We start from the raw sequence: 16001 nt of genomic DNA, 5'->3' as shown, positions 1-16001 counted from the left end.
TGGATCTCTTTTCTGATGGATGAAAATAGTAGCAAGTTTGAAAACCATCAAAGCCAGGAAAGGGCATAATAAAATTTTACAGTATTGCTTCTGTAGCTCTAAAATAGGTTGGTATGCTAACAGTTTACCACAGAATGCTGATGAAGATATTGATATTTAATGAACCCTGAAGTTGCCACCAGCTTCTTCTTTACCAAGAGAAAACATTAAGAAGTTTTATATTCTCAAAATGAACCAAAGATTCTTTTTTTCTTTATTATTGTTTGAAACAGTTACTTTTAAAAGCAGATGAATTTACAGCTCATGAGTCAGTCTCATCCTAAGAAAGTCTCAGGTACCCTCCAGAGAGTTTTCCAAAACAAAACTTATCCTAGCCCCTGGCTTTCCTACTATTCCCCTTGGATGAAAATTTATGCTTTAGATGCCCATAATGTTAAATTTACCAGAGGCCCTTGAGGCAGCAAGATCATTTCCTGCTGTTATTTATGAGATCTACTTGCTAGGCTTGAGAGCTTTCTTTTCCTTTTTTAAAAAAATAAAATTTTATTGGTAACTTTTGAATTTAACATTACCTAAAATTTCCCCAGTATCTTTCCCTTTCTCTCCTCCCTGAGAGCCATCTTCTATAACAAAGAATGTGTTTTAGAAAGAAAAAAAAGAACAAGGTGAGAATGAATTGCAGAAAAACTGATCAATACAAATAAAGAGTCTAAAAAGACAGGCAATATTCCTGACCCATGGACCTCTCACTTCTGCAAAGGAATGAGTGAGATGGCGAAATCTTTGCTAGGACTTGTTCTTTGTAATTCTGCATTCACTTTCAGTTTGCTTATGATTGTTGTCCTTTTCAGAAGGTTTATTTTTCCAGGTTGCTAGGAATGGCGATTTCTCAATATATGCAAGTGGCCATTCTGTGAAGGTTTGTTTTGTTTTGTTTTGAAATAGTAACTGGGGATAGAGGGCTCAGAGTCCAAGGGATTGATCAAATCCTTGCTGGGCTCAGTTCTCCTTCTGACCACTAGATAGGGCCAGTAAGCCTTCATATACTAGATATCCAAGAGGCTTTGCTACATTGCCCCAGACCTGGAGTGGGGGGGAAGGCATCCTTCTCTTTTTCATTTCAAGAAAAATTTTAATTGCTCGTGACTAAAAACCTAAACCTTCCTCACCTTCATTTTCTTACCTGAAATCTTTTCTGTGTTCAATCTGTCTCTATGTTGTGTAACCAAAGAAAGCAAAATATCTCCAGTTGAGCTATTATAGGGGATAGAGGCAATATAATGGTGTCACTGTCTCTGACAAATATGAGAAATATGGACCCAAACCAACAATTTACCCTCTTAGTGCCCCCCAGGCAATTCTTCAAGAGTGTTAGATAAAGAGAAATGGCCTAATTTTGTTGATGGAGGGAATTTCCATACTGGGAATTTATTTATTTATTTAATAGATTAAGTCTTAACCAAAAAAAAAATCATTGCAAGATCAACTTTGTTATAGGTGATATGACTTTGGGGAGGAGAATGCATTTTTTGTCCGTTGTTCTTGTTCTTGTTCTTTCCTTGCCTAGAATGGGAATCCTTGCCAGGTCTTCACTCTTATCACTTGTATATAGATCCAATTGATTCCCCCTCTTCTATAAGATCTCTCCCAACTACTCTTGCCCACTCTAATTTCCTTCTCTGAAACGGAAATTCTACTGTGCTTATAATTAAAGTCATGTGACTTAATTTATTATATTATCTAGTTGATGTTGCTGTTTTAAGGTATCACTTAAGCTGCCCGATATTATTTGTTTTTAATTCTATCAAGTTCATGTGTTACTGGAGCAGTTGAGTGGCACAATAGATAAGAGCAGGAGACCCAGAATCAGGAAGACCTGAATTCAAATCCAATCTCAGACTCTTACTTGATACATTATCTGGCACAATTCACTTAACCCTGTTTACCTTAGTTTCTTCATCTGTAAAATGAACTGAAAAAGGAAATGGCAAACCACTCCAGTATCTTGGAAAAGAAAACTCCAAATGAGGTCATGGAGAATTGAACACAACTGAAATGACTGAACAACAGCAAAGACCATTTATCATTTCCCCAGTGAGACTCTTTAAGGGTAATTTCAGAATACAGAGGGTGCAGTGGGAAGAGCACTGACGCTGGAGTCAGGAGGATCTGAGTTCAAATTTGGCCTCAGTAACTTAATAATTATCTAACTGTGTGATCTTGAGCAAGTCACTTAAGCCCATTGCCTTGCAAAAATTTTTAAAAAAATTAGAAAACAGAGGATGATTCATTCATTATTCCTTTAGGTGAAAAAAATTACCTTTTAAGAGTCCCCTATTAAAGAAGAAATGTATTCTATATTAGATGGCTAATATACATTAGCCCCTTAGCATAAATTAATTTATTCAATTCGGTCAATAATCTGGCAAGGTTTTATAAGCAAAGCTTAGAGAGATGCAGGATTCTTAGGTTGGTATAAGGGCAGATGAAATTCAATTTTATGTTGATAGTAACAATCCAAAGAACTTTTATGATGTCCTGAAGGATATTTATGGACCAAAGACCTATAGTCTATCTCTACTCAGTGCTGATGAATCTACATTGATCAGTGATAAGGACTTGATCTTGGAGAGAGGGACTGAAAATTTCCATAGAGTGCTCAACAGACCATCATCAGTCAGTGCTGAAATCATTGATCATATACTTCAGGTTGAAGTCAGTTCTTCTGTAGCTGAACTTCCAATTGAAAAGAGGTTTTGCCATTAGGCTCCTCTCCTATGGTAAAGTTCCTGGTGCTGACTCTATTTCAGCTGAGCTTTACAAGGCAGCAGATTCACTGCTCACTCATAGAAATCTCTTAGGCTACATATCTATCTATCCATCTATCTATCTATCTATCTATCTATCTATCTATCTATCTAAGAAAGAGCAAGAAGTTATGCTTCCATTGTTCATCTCTATAAAGGAAAGGAAAATCTCTCTCTTAATCATTTTGACCAGATTCTTGCCAGAGTTCTTCTTAATCAGTTGATCCTTCACCTGGTTGATGGTAATCTGCCTGAGAGCCAGGAGGCTTCAGAAAGTTAATAGTGATGAATAGTTAATATGATGCTGCTGCCCAAAACTCTAGGAGAAAAACCAGGATCAGAACAGAAACCTCCACACAATGTTCCTTGATCTGATCAAATTCTTTGATGCTATCAGTCATCTTGTGGAAAATCAAGGCAAAATTTGCTTGCCCAGAAAAGTTCAACAGTTTCATAATGGCATGCTCTCATGGGTTCTGGATAATGGATGATACCAATCACCAATGAGTGGAACAGGGTTGTGTGTTTGCTCCCATGCTTTTCAGGATGATGTTTTCAGTGATGCCTTGTCGTATGCCTTCAAGAAGGATGAAAACTGTATAAAGGGCAGCTACTGCACTGACAGTAAATTATTTAACTTGAAAAGGCTACAAAACAAGACTAATTTAAGGGGGAGAGTTAGTACACGACTTTTACACGACTTTTTGTTCAGAGATGATTGTGCTCTCAATTCAGCCTCTGTAGCTGAGATTCAACAAGAGTATGGATCAATTTTCTCTCACCTATGTTATTTCAGCCTGACCATGAACATGAAGAAAACAGAGGTGCTCTCTATCAGCCAGCACCACACTATTCATAAATTTGAATGATGCGATTCACTTACCTTGGCAGTATACTTTCCAGGGATGTACACATTGATAATGAAAGTGATGCACACATTGTCACAGCTAGCTCAGTGTTTGGGAGGCTCCAAAGGAAAGTATGGGAGAGAAGATGCAATAGACACCAAACTGAAGGTCTACAGAGCCATTGTGCTGACCTCATTGTCGTATGCCTATAAAATCTGAATAGTACCATATCAGGAAACTGAATCACTTCTATTTGCATTTATTTAAGAAGATTATGAAGATCATCTGAAAAGACAAGGTATCAGACACTAAAGTCATTTCTCAAACTGAATTTCCAAGCATTCAAACTCTTATCGCACAAAACACAACTCCAATGGGCTGGTCATATTACTGAAATTCCTAAAAGACAATTTTACAGAGAATACATATAAGGTAAACTCTCACATGGAGGTCAGAGGAACCAAAACACTCTCAAGGGTTCTCTGAAAAACTTTGGAATTGATTATGAGAGCTGGGAGACACTGGCAAAGGAAGTCCACTATGGCACCTCTACATCAAAAAAAGGTACTGTGTTTCAAGAGTAAAGCAGAATTGCAGCAGCTAAAAAGAAATGTGAGATGTACATATTTAGAGACATCTCCACTCCAGATGTTCATATGGACTAATAATGCCTATCTAGTGGTAAAACCTTCTCAGCTTCTGTTGGTCTAATCAGGCACAGTTAGACCTTGACCCCAACTTTGTGATATTATTTTGGTCCTTTTGTGCATGAAGGACAAGAATCAATCTAGTAAGGGCTTATGGGAATGAAATTCAAGGCTATGATGACAAAAAGGAAAAGCCTTTAACTATTGGGCTCTCACTGCCTAGAGAAAGCTAATTCTGGTGGGCATGGAACAGTAGTAGAGTTCCCTGGGGGAACCAGATGAGCAGCTGAGGGTAGGGCAGACATTGCTATTGTTTGGTCCTTAAGCAGGAGAGGAAAGATGCTGAAAAGGAAAGGGAGAAAGCTTCTTAAACTACCTATTTTAGAAGTGGGGCTCCTCTGACTCATTGTATTCGAAAGCACTAGAATCAAAGAACAAGGTTGTTGGGGTATTTTAAAATTTCTTTTAAACAAAAATCTAGTTTTTCTTCCACCTTTCCCAGTTCTTTGTGGGATAAGTGGAAAAGAAAGAAATAAAAACCACTCGTAACCCTTTTAAATATGCATAATCAAATCAGTCAAATAACATTTATTAAGCACCTCTCATGTACCAGACTTGTACCAAGTACTTAGGATATAAAGAAAGGCAAAATAGAGCTGTTTGTGATCTCAAGAAATTCACAATTCAATGCAGGAGACAAAATGTAATAAAAACTCTGTACAAACAAGATTTCTAAAGGATAACATAGAAATCACCTCAGAGGGAAGATTCTAAGATAAAGGAGGTCTGAGAAAGCTTGTTTACTCTCCTTAATTAGAGGTCCTGGGAAGAGCCCTATGATAGGAGGGAAGGACCCCTTGGTCCTAGGATATTTTTCAAATGTGGGTTCTGGGACTGCACTAATCTTCCAGGGTGAAAAGGTTTCTAGGGCATATTGGAAAAGTATGGAGGAGTAAAACCTGATAAGAAATGAAGTATTCACTATAAATAACAAAAAAAACTCACAGATTTAGTTTTTTTAAAATAATTATTTGTTTTTTTTCCTTCATGTATTCTTTTTTTTAGGTGTTTTGCAAGGCAATGGGGTTAAGTGGCTTGCCCAAGGCCACACAGCTTGGTAATTATTAAGTGTCTCAGACCGGATTTGAACTCAGGTACTCCTGACTCCAGGGCTGGTGCTTTATCCACTGCACCACCTAGCTGCCCCCTTCTTCATGTATTCTTGATAGGTGTTACTATGTTATTTGTTATATGTGATTAATTATCTTAGTATAATAGTGTGTGCATTTTCTATATAATCTGTATTTTAAAATTCAGTACATGACTTATGGGTTCTAGTTTTCTGAAGTTAGTTGGTTAAATGGATGCTATACATTATGTATCTGTATAGGTGACAGCTACTCAGTGTGATGACTTCCATCTCTGTCATTTGCCTATCAGTGACTTGTTATGTCCCTCCAGACTATGCCTGGACATCTGGGGTGACTTGTCAGAACTACAAAACATGGATTTGAGGGTTGGAATCACACTCAAAAGAATCCCAGTATAACATATGTGACAAAGTTTCATCCAGTCTCTCCATGAACACCTTTAGTGGGGAGGCACCCTCTCGCTCTCATAGCAATCTGATCCACTTTTGAATAACTCTGATTGTTAGGAAGATTTTCCTGATCTTAGCCTAAGTTGCTTCTCAGTTTCTACACACTGCTGTGTAGAACTAACATTCTCTGGGGTCAAACAGAACAAGCTTTATTCCTCCTCCAAGTGATAGTCCTGGAAATACCCTAGAACCTAACCATCATATTTCTGCTGAGTCTTCTTTTCTCCAGGCTAAATGTGACAGGTTCTTAAATCTATCCTCAAAGGCTATGAAATCAAAGACCTTCCTGATTGCCCTCTGAATACTCTTCTTAAATCACGAAGCCCAATACTGAATAGAGTGGTCCAGATGAGCTGTGACAAGGGCAGAGGACTTTATGATTATCACCTTTTTATTGCTGAAAACAATGTTCTTATTAACCCAATCTGCACATATGGCTAATTCATCGAGTTTGCATTCCACTAAGACCCTCAGATCCTTTTTGAAACAATGACTTTCTATTCATGCTTCCTAATCTTACATTTGTGAAGTTTAGTTTTTGCAGGGAAGTATGACATTACATTTATCCCTATTGAATTTTATCTTATTAGAATCAGATTCAACTCAGTACTATAGCCTGTCAAGATACTTTTGGATCCTGATTCTGTCACCCAGTATGTTAGCTATCACACCCTGTTTATGGGTGCTATCTACAGATTTCATGAGGCTTACCAGTTAATGTTGGCAGCTCTGCAGGAGAAACAGGAAGCATAAGTATCAGAGGAAGAGAGGCTTCCAACTGGGAAGTATAAATTGCCTTGGCCACACATTCTCCCTATACATATGTCTTTTCCTACCAGCATTTCTGTTTGATGTTTCCTCTAGTTCCAGAGGTGTGGAAATTTGGAACAGTCAGTCAGTCAATAAGTATTTATTAAGTTCTTAGTCTGTGCCAGCCACTCTATTAAGCATTAGATATACAAAGAAGGACAAAGAACAGTCCCTACTCTCAAGGCTCCCTCAATCTAATGGGAAAATCAACAAGGAAATAAATCTGGACAAATAATTTGTATAGGATAAATAGGAAACATGTAAATACAAATTTTACATAGCAATATATTATACAAATATAATTACATATAGCTATTTGCCATGTGACAGTTATATATAATTAAATATATGTATATTACATATAATTAAATAGAATACATACATTTGTATAATATAATAACATATAATAGATTTATTTATAATAGAAATAGAAATACAAAAAAGAAGAAAGAGCAATGTAACTGGGAACTAGAAGAAGGCACTAGAACTAAGAGGGATTGGAAAAGTTTTACAAAAAAGGTGGGATTTTAACTGGAACTTGAAGGAAATCAAGAAGCATTCCAGGCATGGGAGGCTGTCCTGGACAGTCATTGAAAGTACCTGCAGTTGGGAGCTGAAGATTCTTGTTCAAGCAATAACAAGGAAGCTAGAGTCCCTGGATCAAATTGTAAGGGAGATGGCAATGGGAAAGTATATAGGGTGTAAGAAGATTGGAAAGATAGAGGAAGTGACTCTAAAGGATTTTAATGATAAACAAGATTTTATATTTGATCCTGGAAGTGATTTGAAAGTAATTTATTAAGTGGGGAAGGGAAGAGGAAGAGTGTAATATGGTGCCTTTGACAATTGAGTGGAGGATGCACTGGAGTGAGCAGAGACTTGTGGAAGGCAGACCCACTTGCAAGAGTCCAAACATGAGACAATGAGAATTTGTAACAGAACAGTGACAGTACTAGTGGAAAGAAGAGAGTTTATGTGAGAGATATTATAATAGGAAAATTGATATGCTTTGGCAACAGATTAGTTATGAGGGTGGAGTGAGAGAACTTGAGGAGTCTAGAATGATATCAAAGTTGCAGGACTGAGAAACTGGGAGGATGGTGGTGCCCTCAATGGCAAGAAGGAGATTTAGAATGGAGAAGGATTCTGGTGGGGAGGAAGATAATGAGTTCAGTTTTGAATATTCTACATTTAAATGTCTATAGGAAATCCAGTTTGAAATATCTGAAAATAATCTGGAGATCTAAGACTTGTGATCAACAAGGATGTTAGGAATAGATAAGCAACATTGAGAATCATAGGGATATTTGATGAGATCACCAAGTGAAATTGTTTAGAGGGAAAAGAAGGGTCCCAAGACTGAGCGCTATGGGATATCTGTGGTTATTGGGTGTGACATGAATGAAGGGAAAAAAGGGGGCTGGGAAGAACTAGTTAGATAGGTAATAGTTGAACCAGGAGAGAGCTGTAGCCTGAAAACCCATATGTGAGATTTTCTTTTCAAAAGAGAGCCTTCTTCAGAGAAGCCAAGAAGAATAAGGATTGAGAAAAGAATTTGACATTAAGGAAGCCGTTAAGAGATTATTGATAACTTTGAAGAGAATAGTTTCTGTTGAAATGATGTAAAAAAACCAGACTGTAGAGAGTAAAGAAGAAGGTGGTGCCTCCTTCATTTTTAAAGACAACCAGTGACATCAAGGGTAAAGTCTTGACTTGTACACGAATTGGATTTAAGTGAGGCAGAAGTTGTGCAAAGCCATCATACTCATGCTCTCTTCCAGAGTCATTGAAGTCCAGCAGTAAGACAAATGTCAAGATAACTATAATGGTTTGGGATGCAATGGATTAATCTCAGTATCTTTAATGTCCGAACAAATTAATTGCTTCATAGCACTTGTTTCAGCTGCCTTCCTGGCCATTAGAACAAATTGTTCTCATTCTTCCCCTCTCCTAAAGAAAGTCTTTGTGGCATCACAAAAGAAGAGGAAATAGAGGCAATTATTATAGAAAACCTATTCAAGGAATTTAGCCATACAAGGGAAGAGAGATATGGGATAATAATGGGGATAGATGGATCAAGAGAGGGTTTTTTTTTGAGGAGGGGGAGACATGGTCATACTTCAAGGTGATATGGGAAAAGATATTAAATGGGAAAAATTGCCAATAAGTGATAAGAGATTGAAGGAGCATTCTTCTGGAGAGGATGGGATAAAATGAGATCACTTGTGCATGTAAAAGAATTTGCCTTGGCAGGGAGTAGGATCACCTCTTTATGTAAGAAAGGAGTGAAGAAGGAGGCAGTGACAGATGGCATCAGAGCTATAAGATGAGGGAGATTTTGATAAATGGCCTCAATCTATGACATAGTCTACAAAGATGCAAATTAGAGAAACACTGATAGTCACTGAAGGAGAGGAGAATTATTAATTTGTGATGGGTATTATTGGTATAAAATAGAAATCTTGATTTTTGTAGATTTATTTTGTATAGTTATTCATCATCTCAATTTGTTTCCTCAGTGAATTTCTAAGGTTTTAAATAAATACATCATGAAGTTATCTGGAAAGACATATTTTTCCTTTTTTGCAAATGTCTGTATTTTTGAACTTGTTCTCTTATTCATGTAGCTAGCAGTTCTAGAAATGTATCAAATAATAATGGGGGAAAGAATAAAAAACCAAAAAAATGGAGAAAGAGGAACATTTTTACTTTATCCCTTTTTTGTACTGGAAAAGCTTCTAATATTTCTTAACTGCAAATAACCATAAATCTTGATTTTAGTGCTATATTAAAGGATCTCTATACCTAATACATTTTAAGGTTTTTTAACATTGAGTGCAGTATTTTATCAAAGGTATTTCCTGCATCTTTTGAAATAACTATGTGATTTATGTTATATTTATTTTTATGTGATTAATTATGATATTATTTTACTAATATTTAACCAGCTTTGCATCTGTATCTCTGGAATGAATCCAATTTGATTATCATGAAGTAATTTCTGCATATGTTTCTATATTTTCCTAGAAAATGATTTTATTTAAAATTTGACAATATTCATTAGTGATATTAGTCTATAGTTCTCTTTCTCTGCTTTGTTTCTCTCTAATTTCATATTAGGATCATATGAGCTCATAAAAAGGAATTTGGTAGATAGCCCTCCATATCTACTTTAGAAAATAATTTTTGTACCATAGGTATTTTATTTTAGTTTTTTTTTGGTAAAGCAATGGGGTTAGGTGAATTGCCCAAGGTCACACAGGTAATTCTTAAGTGTTTGAGATTACATTTGAACTCTGGTCCTCCTGACTCCAGGGCATGTGCTCTATCCATTGCGCCACCTAGCTGCCCCCATCGGTATTTTAAAAAAATATTTACTTATTTTACATGTATTTGTGATCCATGCACCACAAATTTAAAAAAATATTTAAAAATTTCATAATATATAGACACATATCCATACGTTGTCCAGAAAAATAAATTCCGTCATTGGCCATATCCAAGGCAAACACACAATTTATCTTCTTTGAAAATGAAGGACAAGCAACATCATATTTCCCAAACTATATTCTAAACTCCTTTAGGGCAGGGTTTTTGTGTTTGCTACTCTTTTTCTACATGGGTATTATCAGTAGTTCTATAACTATTTGTCAATTGACTGATTTTAAGTGGGAATTAGATTTAGGGGTCCCTTGATTCTATTCTCTTAGGGAACATAGTCCCCGACCAATTCTATCAAAGTTCATGATGCTGATCCCAATTGAGGCTAGTTGGAGAGTTATGAAAACCAATTTCTAGGGGATCCCAGGGGAGAAATACTCTGAACTGCTTGCCTTCCCTTGATGGTTCTGGAACATCACCTTTGTATGCTAATATAGTAACTGGGCTCTCTAATATATCCTTTTAAAAACTTTCAAGTCTTTGGACACAATGATTATTTACCTCAAGTAACTACTCTGAGTGATAATCTTCAGTCTCCATGTTAAAACCTAAATGATGTGCCAAATATTTTGTAAATAAATGTCAAATATGCCTGCTGTTTCTGGATCAATTCCATCATAAGTCTCTATTTTCTCATCGCTTGAGTCTTTGGTTGTGTTGTATTATAAGTAATTGGGGGTTTGACCTATAGTCTCTTTGGAAATGATATTTCCTAGACCCCTGTGCAGAGCTTAGAAGCATTTAGCCTGCACTGTTCAAAAAGAAGATAGTAATCTCAAAGTGGGTTAAGATGTAGACTTAAGTATGAGCAACAGAGAAAAGGGAAGATGGAGAAACAGTGGTAGCTCCCTCCTCCCAACATGTCAACATAAATCATACGACTTCCTAGTTGAAAAAAGTTCATTTACTTAAAATGTAATATGAATTAAAATAAAGTCTCTGATTACCCATTTCCTAAAGCTGCCACTTTCCAAACCCATTGATATGTTCCAAGAATCACTGATCTCATCACCTAAATGTCCATTCTGGGCTTTTTGTGCACCTGCCTAACATATGGGAAGCAGTTAACATGAAGTCATCTTGGTTTTAGAGATATGCTTATGACAAGGTCTTGTCACCATATTGGGGAGACTCAAGGCAACCCTCCAATTACTTATAATACAACACAACCAAAGGCTCAAGCGATGAAAAAAATAGAGACTTATGGTGGAATCGATCCAGAAACAGCAGGCATATTTGACATTTATTTACAAAATATTTGGCACATCATTTAGGTTTTAACATGGAGACTGAAGATTATCACTCAGAGTAGTTAAAATAACTTAACTTTTAAAAAAGCAAAGCCCATGCTCAAGGGATTTATGGAGCCTATCAGTTAAATCATCAAGGCAAATAGTTGATTGTTTCAAATGTGCAGTTAGGGCTTTCCAAGACCATGCCCACTTCTTTGCTCTTGCAGTAAGAAGGCTGCCAACATTGACACAAGGAGGTGCTGGTGCCAAAGGCAATTAATACACAATATTATTGCTACTACTGTGATTGTTCTTGCCTGTGAGCATAAAAGATACACAAAGATTTTCAAGGCCAAGGATGCCTGCTTCTGTCTCTAGACTACCCTTACTTTTCTCTATTCTCCATTTTAGCTTCTAAAACACTTAAAATTCCCTTTTCTGTAACTAGAAGCTCTGGCGAATATAGATATTCGTCATGGGTTTGAAATATAGTGTTTTTTAACCTGGTTTTATTTTTCATTCCTATCTGCCCCCAGGACCATCTGTGATCTCCTCCCTGCTAGGAGAAGAGGTGGGCTGGTTAGTGAGCTTGCCTAACAAAGCAGAAAGTGCACAGGAGGACTCAGAAGCTTGCCCAGTTAGAGCTTCATCCTTGCAGGTTGGAGGAGGATTGGCACTGAGATTCTGTGGGAGTCCTGGTTACCGCTCTCTGGGAGGTGTTTGCCCCTTCTGTCAGGAGGCCTTCTCTTATCTGGCTCTGATTCCCAGATGATTGACTTCCCAGCATCCTTGGCCACACTGACCCTTTGCTTGCAGCAAATTCTTCCTTAGATCTTAGGGGCTCTTTGTCAAACCCTTCTGCTATTTGAGCACATTCATCAAGTTAATTCTTTGCTTTCCCTTCAGGCTTCGTAATCCAAATTCATTAGCTTTTACACTATTTGTCTTCTTATTTTCATTCTTCGTATCTCTTACTTGCTCTCCCCAACTCCCTCTCTGAAGGATGGATCCAAATGATGATGGACATTATTAATATAGCAAAACAGGGGGGCAATAGGTGGAGTGGACAGAACACTGGGCATGGAGTCAGAAATACCTGAAAATATAGCATTAGACACTAGCTGAATGATCCTGGGCAAATTGAGAAACCTCTGTCAGCCTCAGTTTCTTCAACTGTCAGATGGGGATAATAATCTCACCTACCTCCCAGGATTGTTGTGAAGATCAAATGAGATATGATTTGAAAAGTAGATGGCACAAATTGCTATTCAGTTGTTTCAGTCTTGTCTGATTCTTCATGATCTACTTTGGAGTTTTCTTGGTAAAAATACTGGAGCAGTTTACTCATTTTACAGATGAGGAAACTGAGACAAACCAGTTTAAATGATGTTCCTAGAGTCACATGGCTAATAAGTGTCTGAGGTTGAATTTGAACTCAGGAAGCTGAATCTCACTCTTATAGCTGCCCTGTTAGCATTAGAAGACCTATTTCTTGCAAATTAAAGCTTCTCTGAGGTAGCACCTCATACCTCTCAGACTGGCCAATATGACCAGAAAGGATAATGATCATTGTTGGAAGGGTTGTGGGAAATCTGAGGCACTATCACACTGTTGGTGGAGCTGTGAACTCATCCAACCTTTCTGGAGAGAAATTTGGAACTATGCCCAAAGGGCAACAAAAATGAGCATACCCTTTGATCCAGCAATACCACTACTGAGTCTATACCCTGAAGAGATGATGAAAAAGGGTAAAAACATCACTTGTACAAAAATATTCATAGCAGCCTTGTTTGTGGTGGCAAACAATTGGAAATCAAGTAAATGTCCTTCAGTTGGGGAATGGCTTAGCAAACTTGTATATGTATGTCATGGAACACTATTGTTCTATTAGAAACCAGGAGGGATGGGAATTCAGGGAAGCCTGGAGGGATTTACATGAACTGAAGCTGAGTGAGAAGAGCAGAACCAGAAAAACACTGTACACCCTAACAGCAACATGGGGGTGATGATCAACCTTGATGGACTCACTCATTCTATCAGTGCAACAATCAGGGACAATTTGGGGCTGTCTGCAATGGAGAATACCATCCGTATCCAGAGAAAGAACTGTGACGTTTGAACAAAGACCAAGGACTATTATCTTAAATTTAGAAAAAAAAATCTTATTGTCTGATCTTACTGTCTCTTATACTTTATGTTTCTTCCTTAAGGATATGATTTCTCTCTCATCACACTCAATTTGGATCAATGTATACCATGGAAACAATGTAAAGACTGGCGAATTACCTTCTGTGGCGGGGAGTGGAGGGAGGGAGGCAAGATTAGGGGAAAAATCTTAAAAAAACAAAGAAGGCCTATTTCACTCTTTCCTTTAGTGGAGGATAGAGGGCAAAGCTTCAGATTTGGCAGGGCAGGATCTGTTTCAAGTTTCAAATTTGATACTTAGTATGCTCTCTTGGGTCTCCCCCTGCCTGTCTTATTTCTTTTGTCTGCTTTTCTGTCTGGGGATGATGACAATTAAGACTTTCTACAGGGGTAGTATGAGATTTGCAAAGTGCTTTACATGGATAATCTTATTTGATCCTCACAATCACATTTCCCTGTGAGTGCTATTATTATTCCCATTTCACAGATAAAGTAATTGAGGTTAAACTGAGGTTAAGTGATATCCCCAGGGTCAAAAATTTACTGTCTGAGGTAAGATTTAACCTCAAATCTTCTAACTACAAGTCCAGTACTCAGTTCACTTTACCACATTATCTTTAGGGTCTTTTTTATTGTTGGAAATATCCAAGACTCTATCCTGGACCGCCTTCTTTCGCTCTGCTCTTTCAGTGACCTCATCAGTGCTCATGTGTTTGTCCTCTAGATAAATGTCTTCCAGATCTATATTCTCAGCTCTGGTTCTAATTCACATTTCAAACCGAATGGATATCTTGTGGATATCTCAAATTTTACATGTTCAAAACAAAGTGATCTTTCACCCCCTCTCTCCTTGCTCACTTATTTGTATAAATATTTCCTTTGAGTAGACTATAAACTCTTTAAGATTAAGGATCATTCCCATTTTTGTCCTTATATCCCATGAGTCTAGTAAAACAATGACTAGAATATAACAGGGGATTGATAAATTCTTGTTGAATGAATTCAAATCTATAAAATGAGGGAACTGAACTCAATGGTCACCAAAGTTCCTTCCAGTTCAAATATTCTGAGTTTAAAGCACAGCGAGGCAGAAGCAGAGTCAGGTCAGAAGCCAGTAATCCTGACTCTCAGACCAGTCCTCTTCACCACAGACTGCTTCTCTATTCCTACATAAAAGAATTACATTTACACATTTCATTGAAAGTCTGACTTTTATTGTAATTCTAGAAATAAAGAGTACTGTAGATTGTAGACCCCATGCCAGGCCCAATGGAAGAGATACCACCGAGAAGTTGGATGGGGCATTAACCCTTCCTCCTTCAAATTACTACCTGTAGGGAGCCACCTGATAAATGATTTATTACTCAACAGATGATGATGCCAGCCAGGACTGTGTCCTTGCCTTGGAGATTCACAGCTTGAGAGGAGAAGAGAGACACATGGTATAGAACAGCTCCACTACATCCTTTTGAGGGTGTTGTCAAGCCTGAATGTTTCATCTAACGGGATAATTAAGAAATGGCAGAATTCTCATTCACTTTCACTACCCCCAAATAGAAAATGGAATCTTGGTCAAGGATTTAGAGTTTGGAAGAAAGCTTATAGAATATTTGGTCCAACTTTTACTTTTTTTAAACAGATGAGGAAATTGAGGTCTAAGGAAGTTAAGTAAATTGCCTAAGATTATATAGTGAGTAAGTCACCAAAATAGGGTTTGAACCTGGCTTTGGATTTAGTTCTTTCCATTGTGCCATAGGACTTTGACAAAGTGGAAGAGGGGAACAATATTTCAGACGACTGACATTTATGAAGTTTGTACTAGCTCCCAGGAACTGAGCCAGTCATTCAAACAAATGCAAAAAACAAAGCCTCTGCCCTCAAGAAACTCACATTCTAACAGGGGAGACAACATTCAAACAACGATGTAATATAAGAAATAATGTTGTCCCAAGAGTGAGGAAAATCAGAGAAAAATAGTTACTGTGTCACTTCAGTGACTGAGAAAAGCAGGACAGGTTTAGAATTGAGTAAACCCAGTGTCCTGAGAAGGAGCCAAGTTAAGTGATATGAGATTTGTTCTAGTTCAGTTATAACTAACTCTTCCACCAGTCACACACCTCTGGGCAGGGTACTTGGGGTCTATTAATAGGGACCAAATTTTGCCCTTTTTATTTCTAGCTGAGTAAGTCAAGGCTGTGTGGAATAGGAGAAGGAGCCTTAGAATCCAGGTCTCCCAGATTGGGTATTAACCAGCTATGAGGTCTTTAACTAGTTGAAGCTATCTGTAAACAAATATGGGTGAATGGTGGACTTCAAAGTCTCAAGCCAATTCACTTGCATGTCATGGCATCATCTCCTTTATGATGAAGGGCAAACAACTACTTCTATGAGCAAGTGGGTGTCAACATAGTTTGTAGAGTGCCTGGCCTAAAGTTAGAAGACTTTTTCTAAAGTTCAAATCTGGCCTCATA

This window comes from Macrotis lagotis, chromosome 3 (assembly GCF_037893015.1).
Source record: "Macrotis lagotis isolate mMagLag1 chromosome 3, bilby.v1.9.chrom.fasta, whole genome shotgun sequence".
Classification (NCBI taxonomy): Eukaryota; Metazoa; Chordata; class Mammalia; order Peramelemorphia; family Peramelidae; genus Macrotis; species Macrotis lagotis.
Note: the sequence above shows the minus strand (reverse complement) of the source record.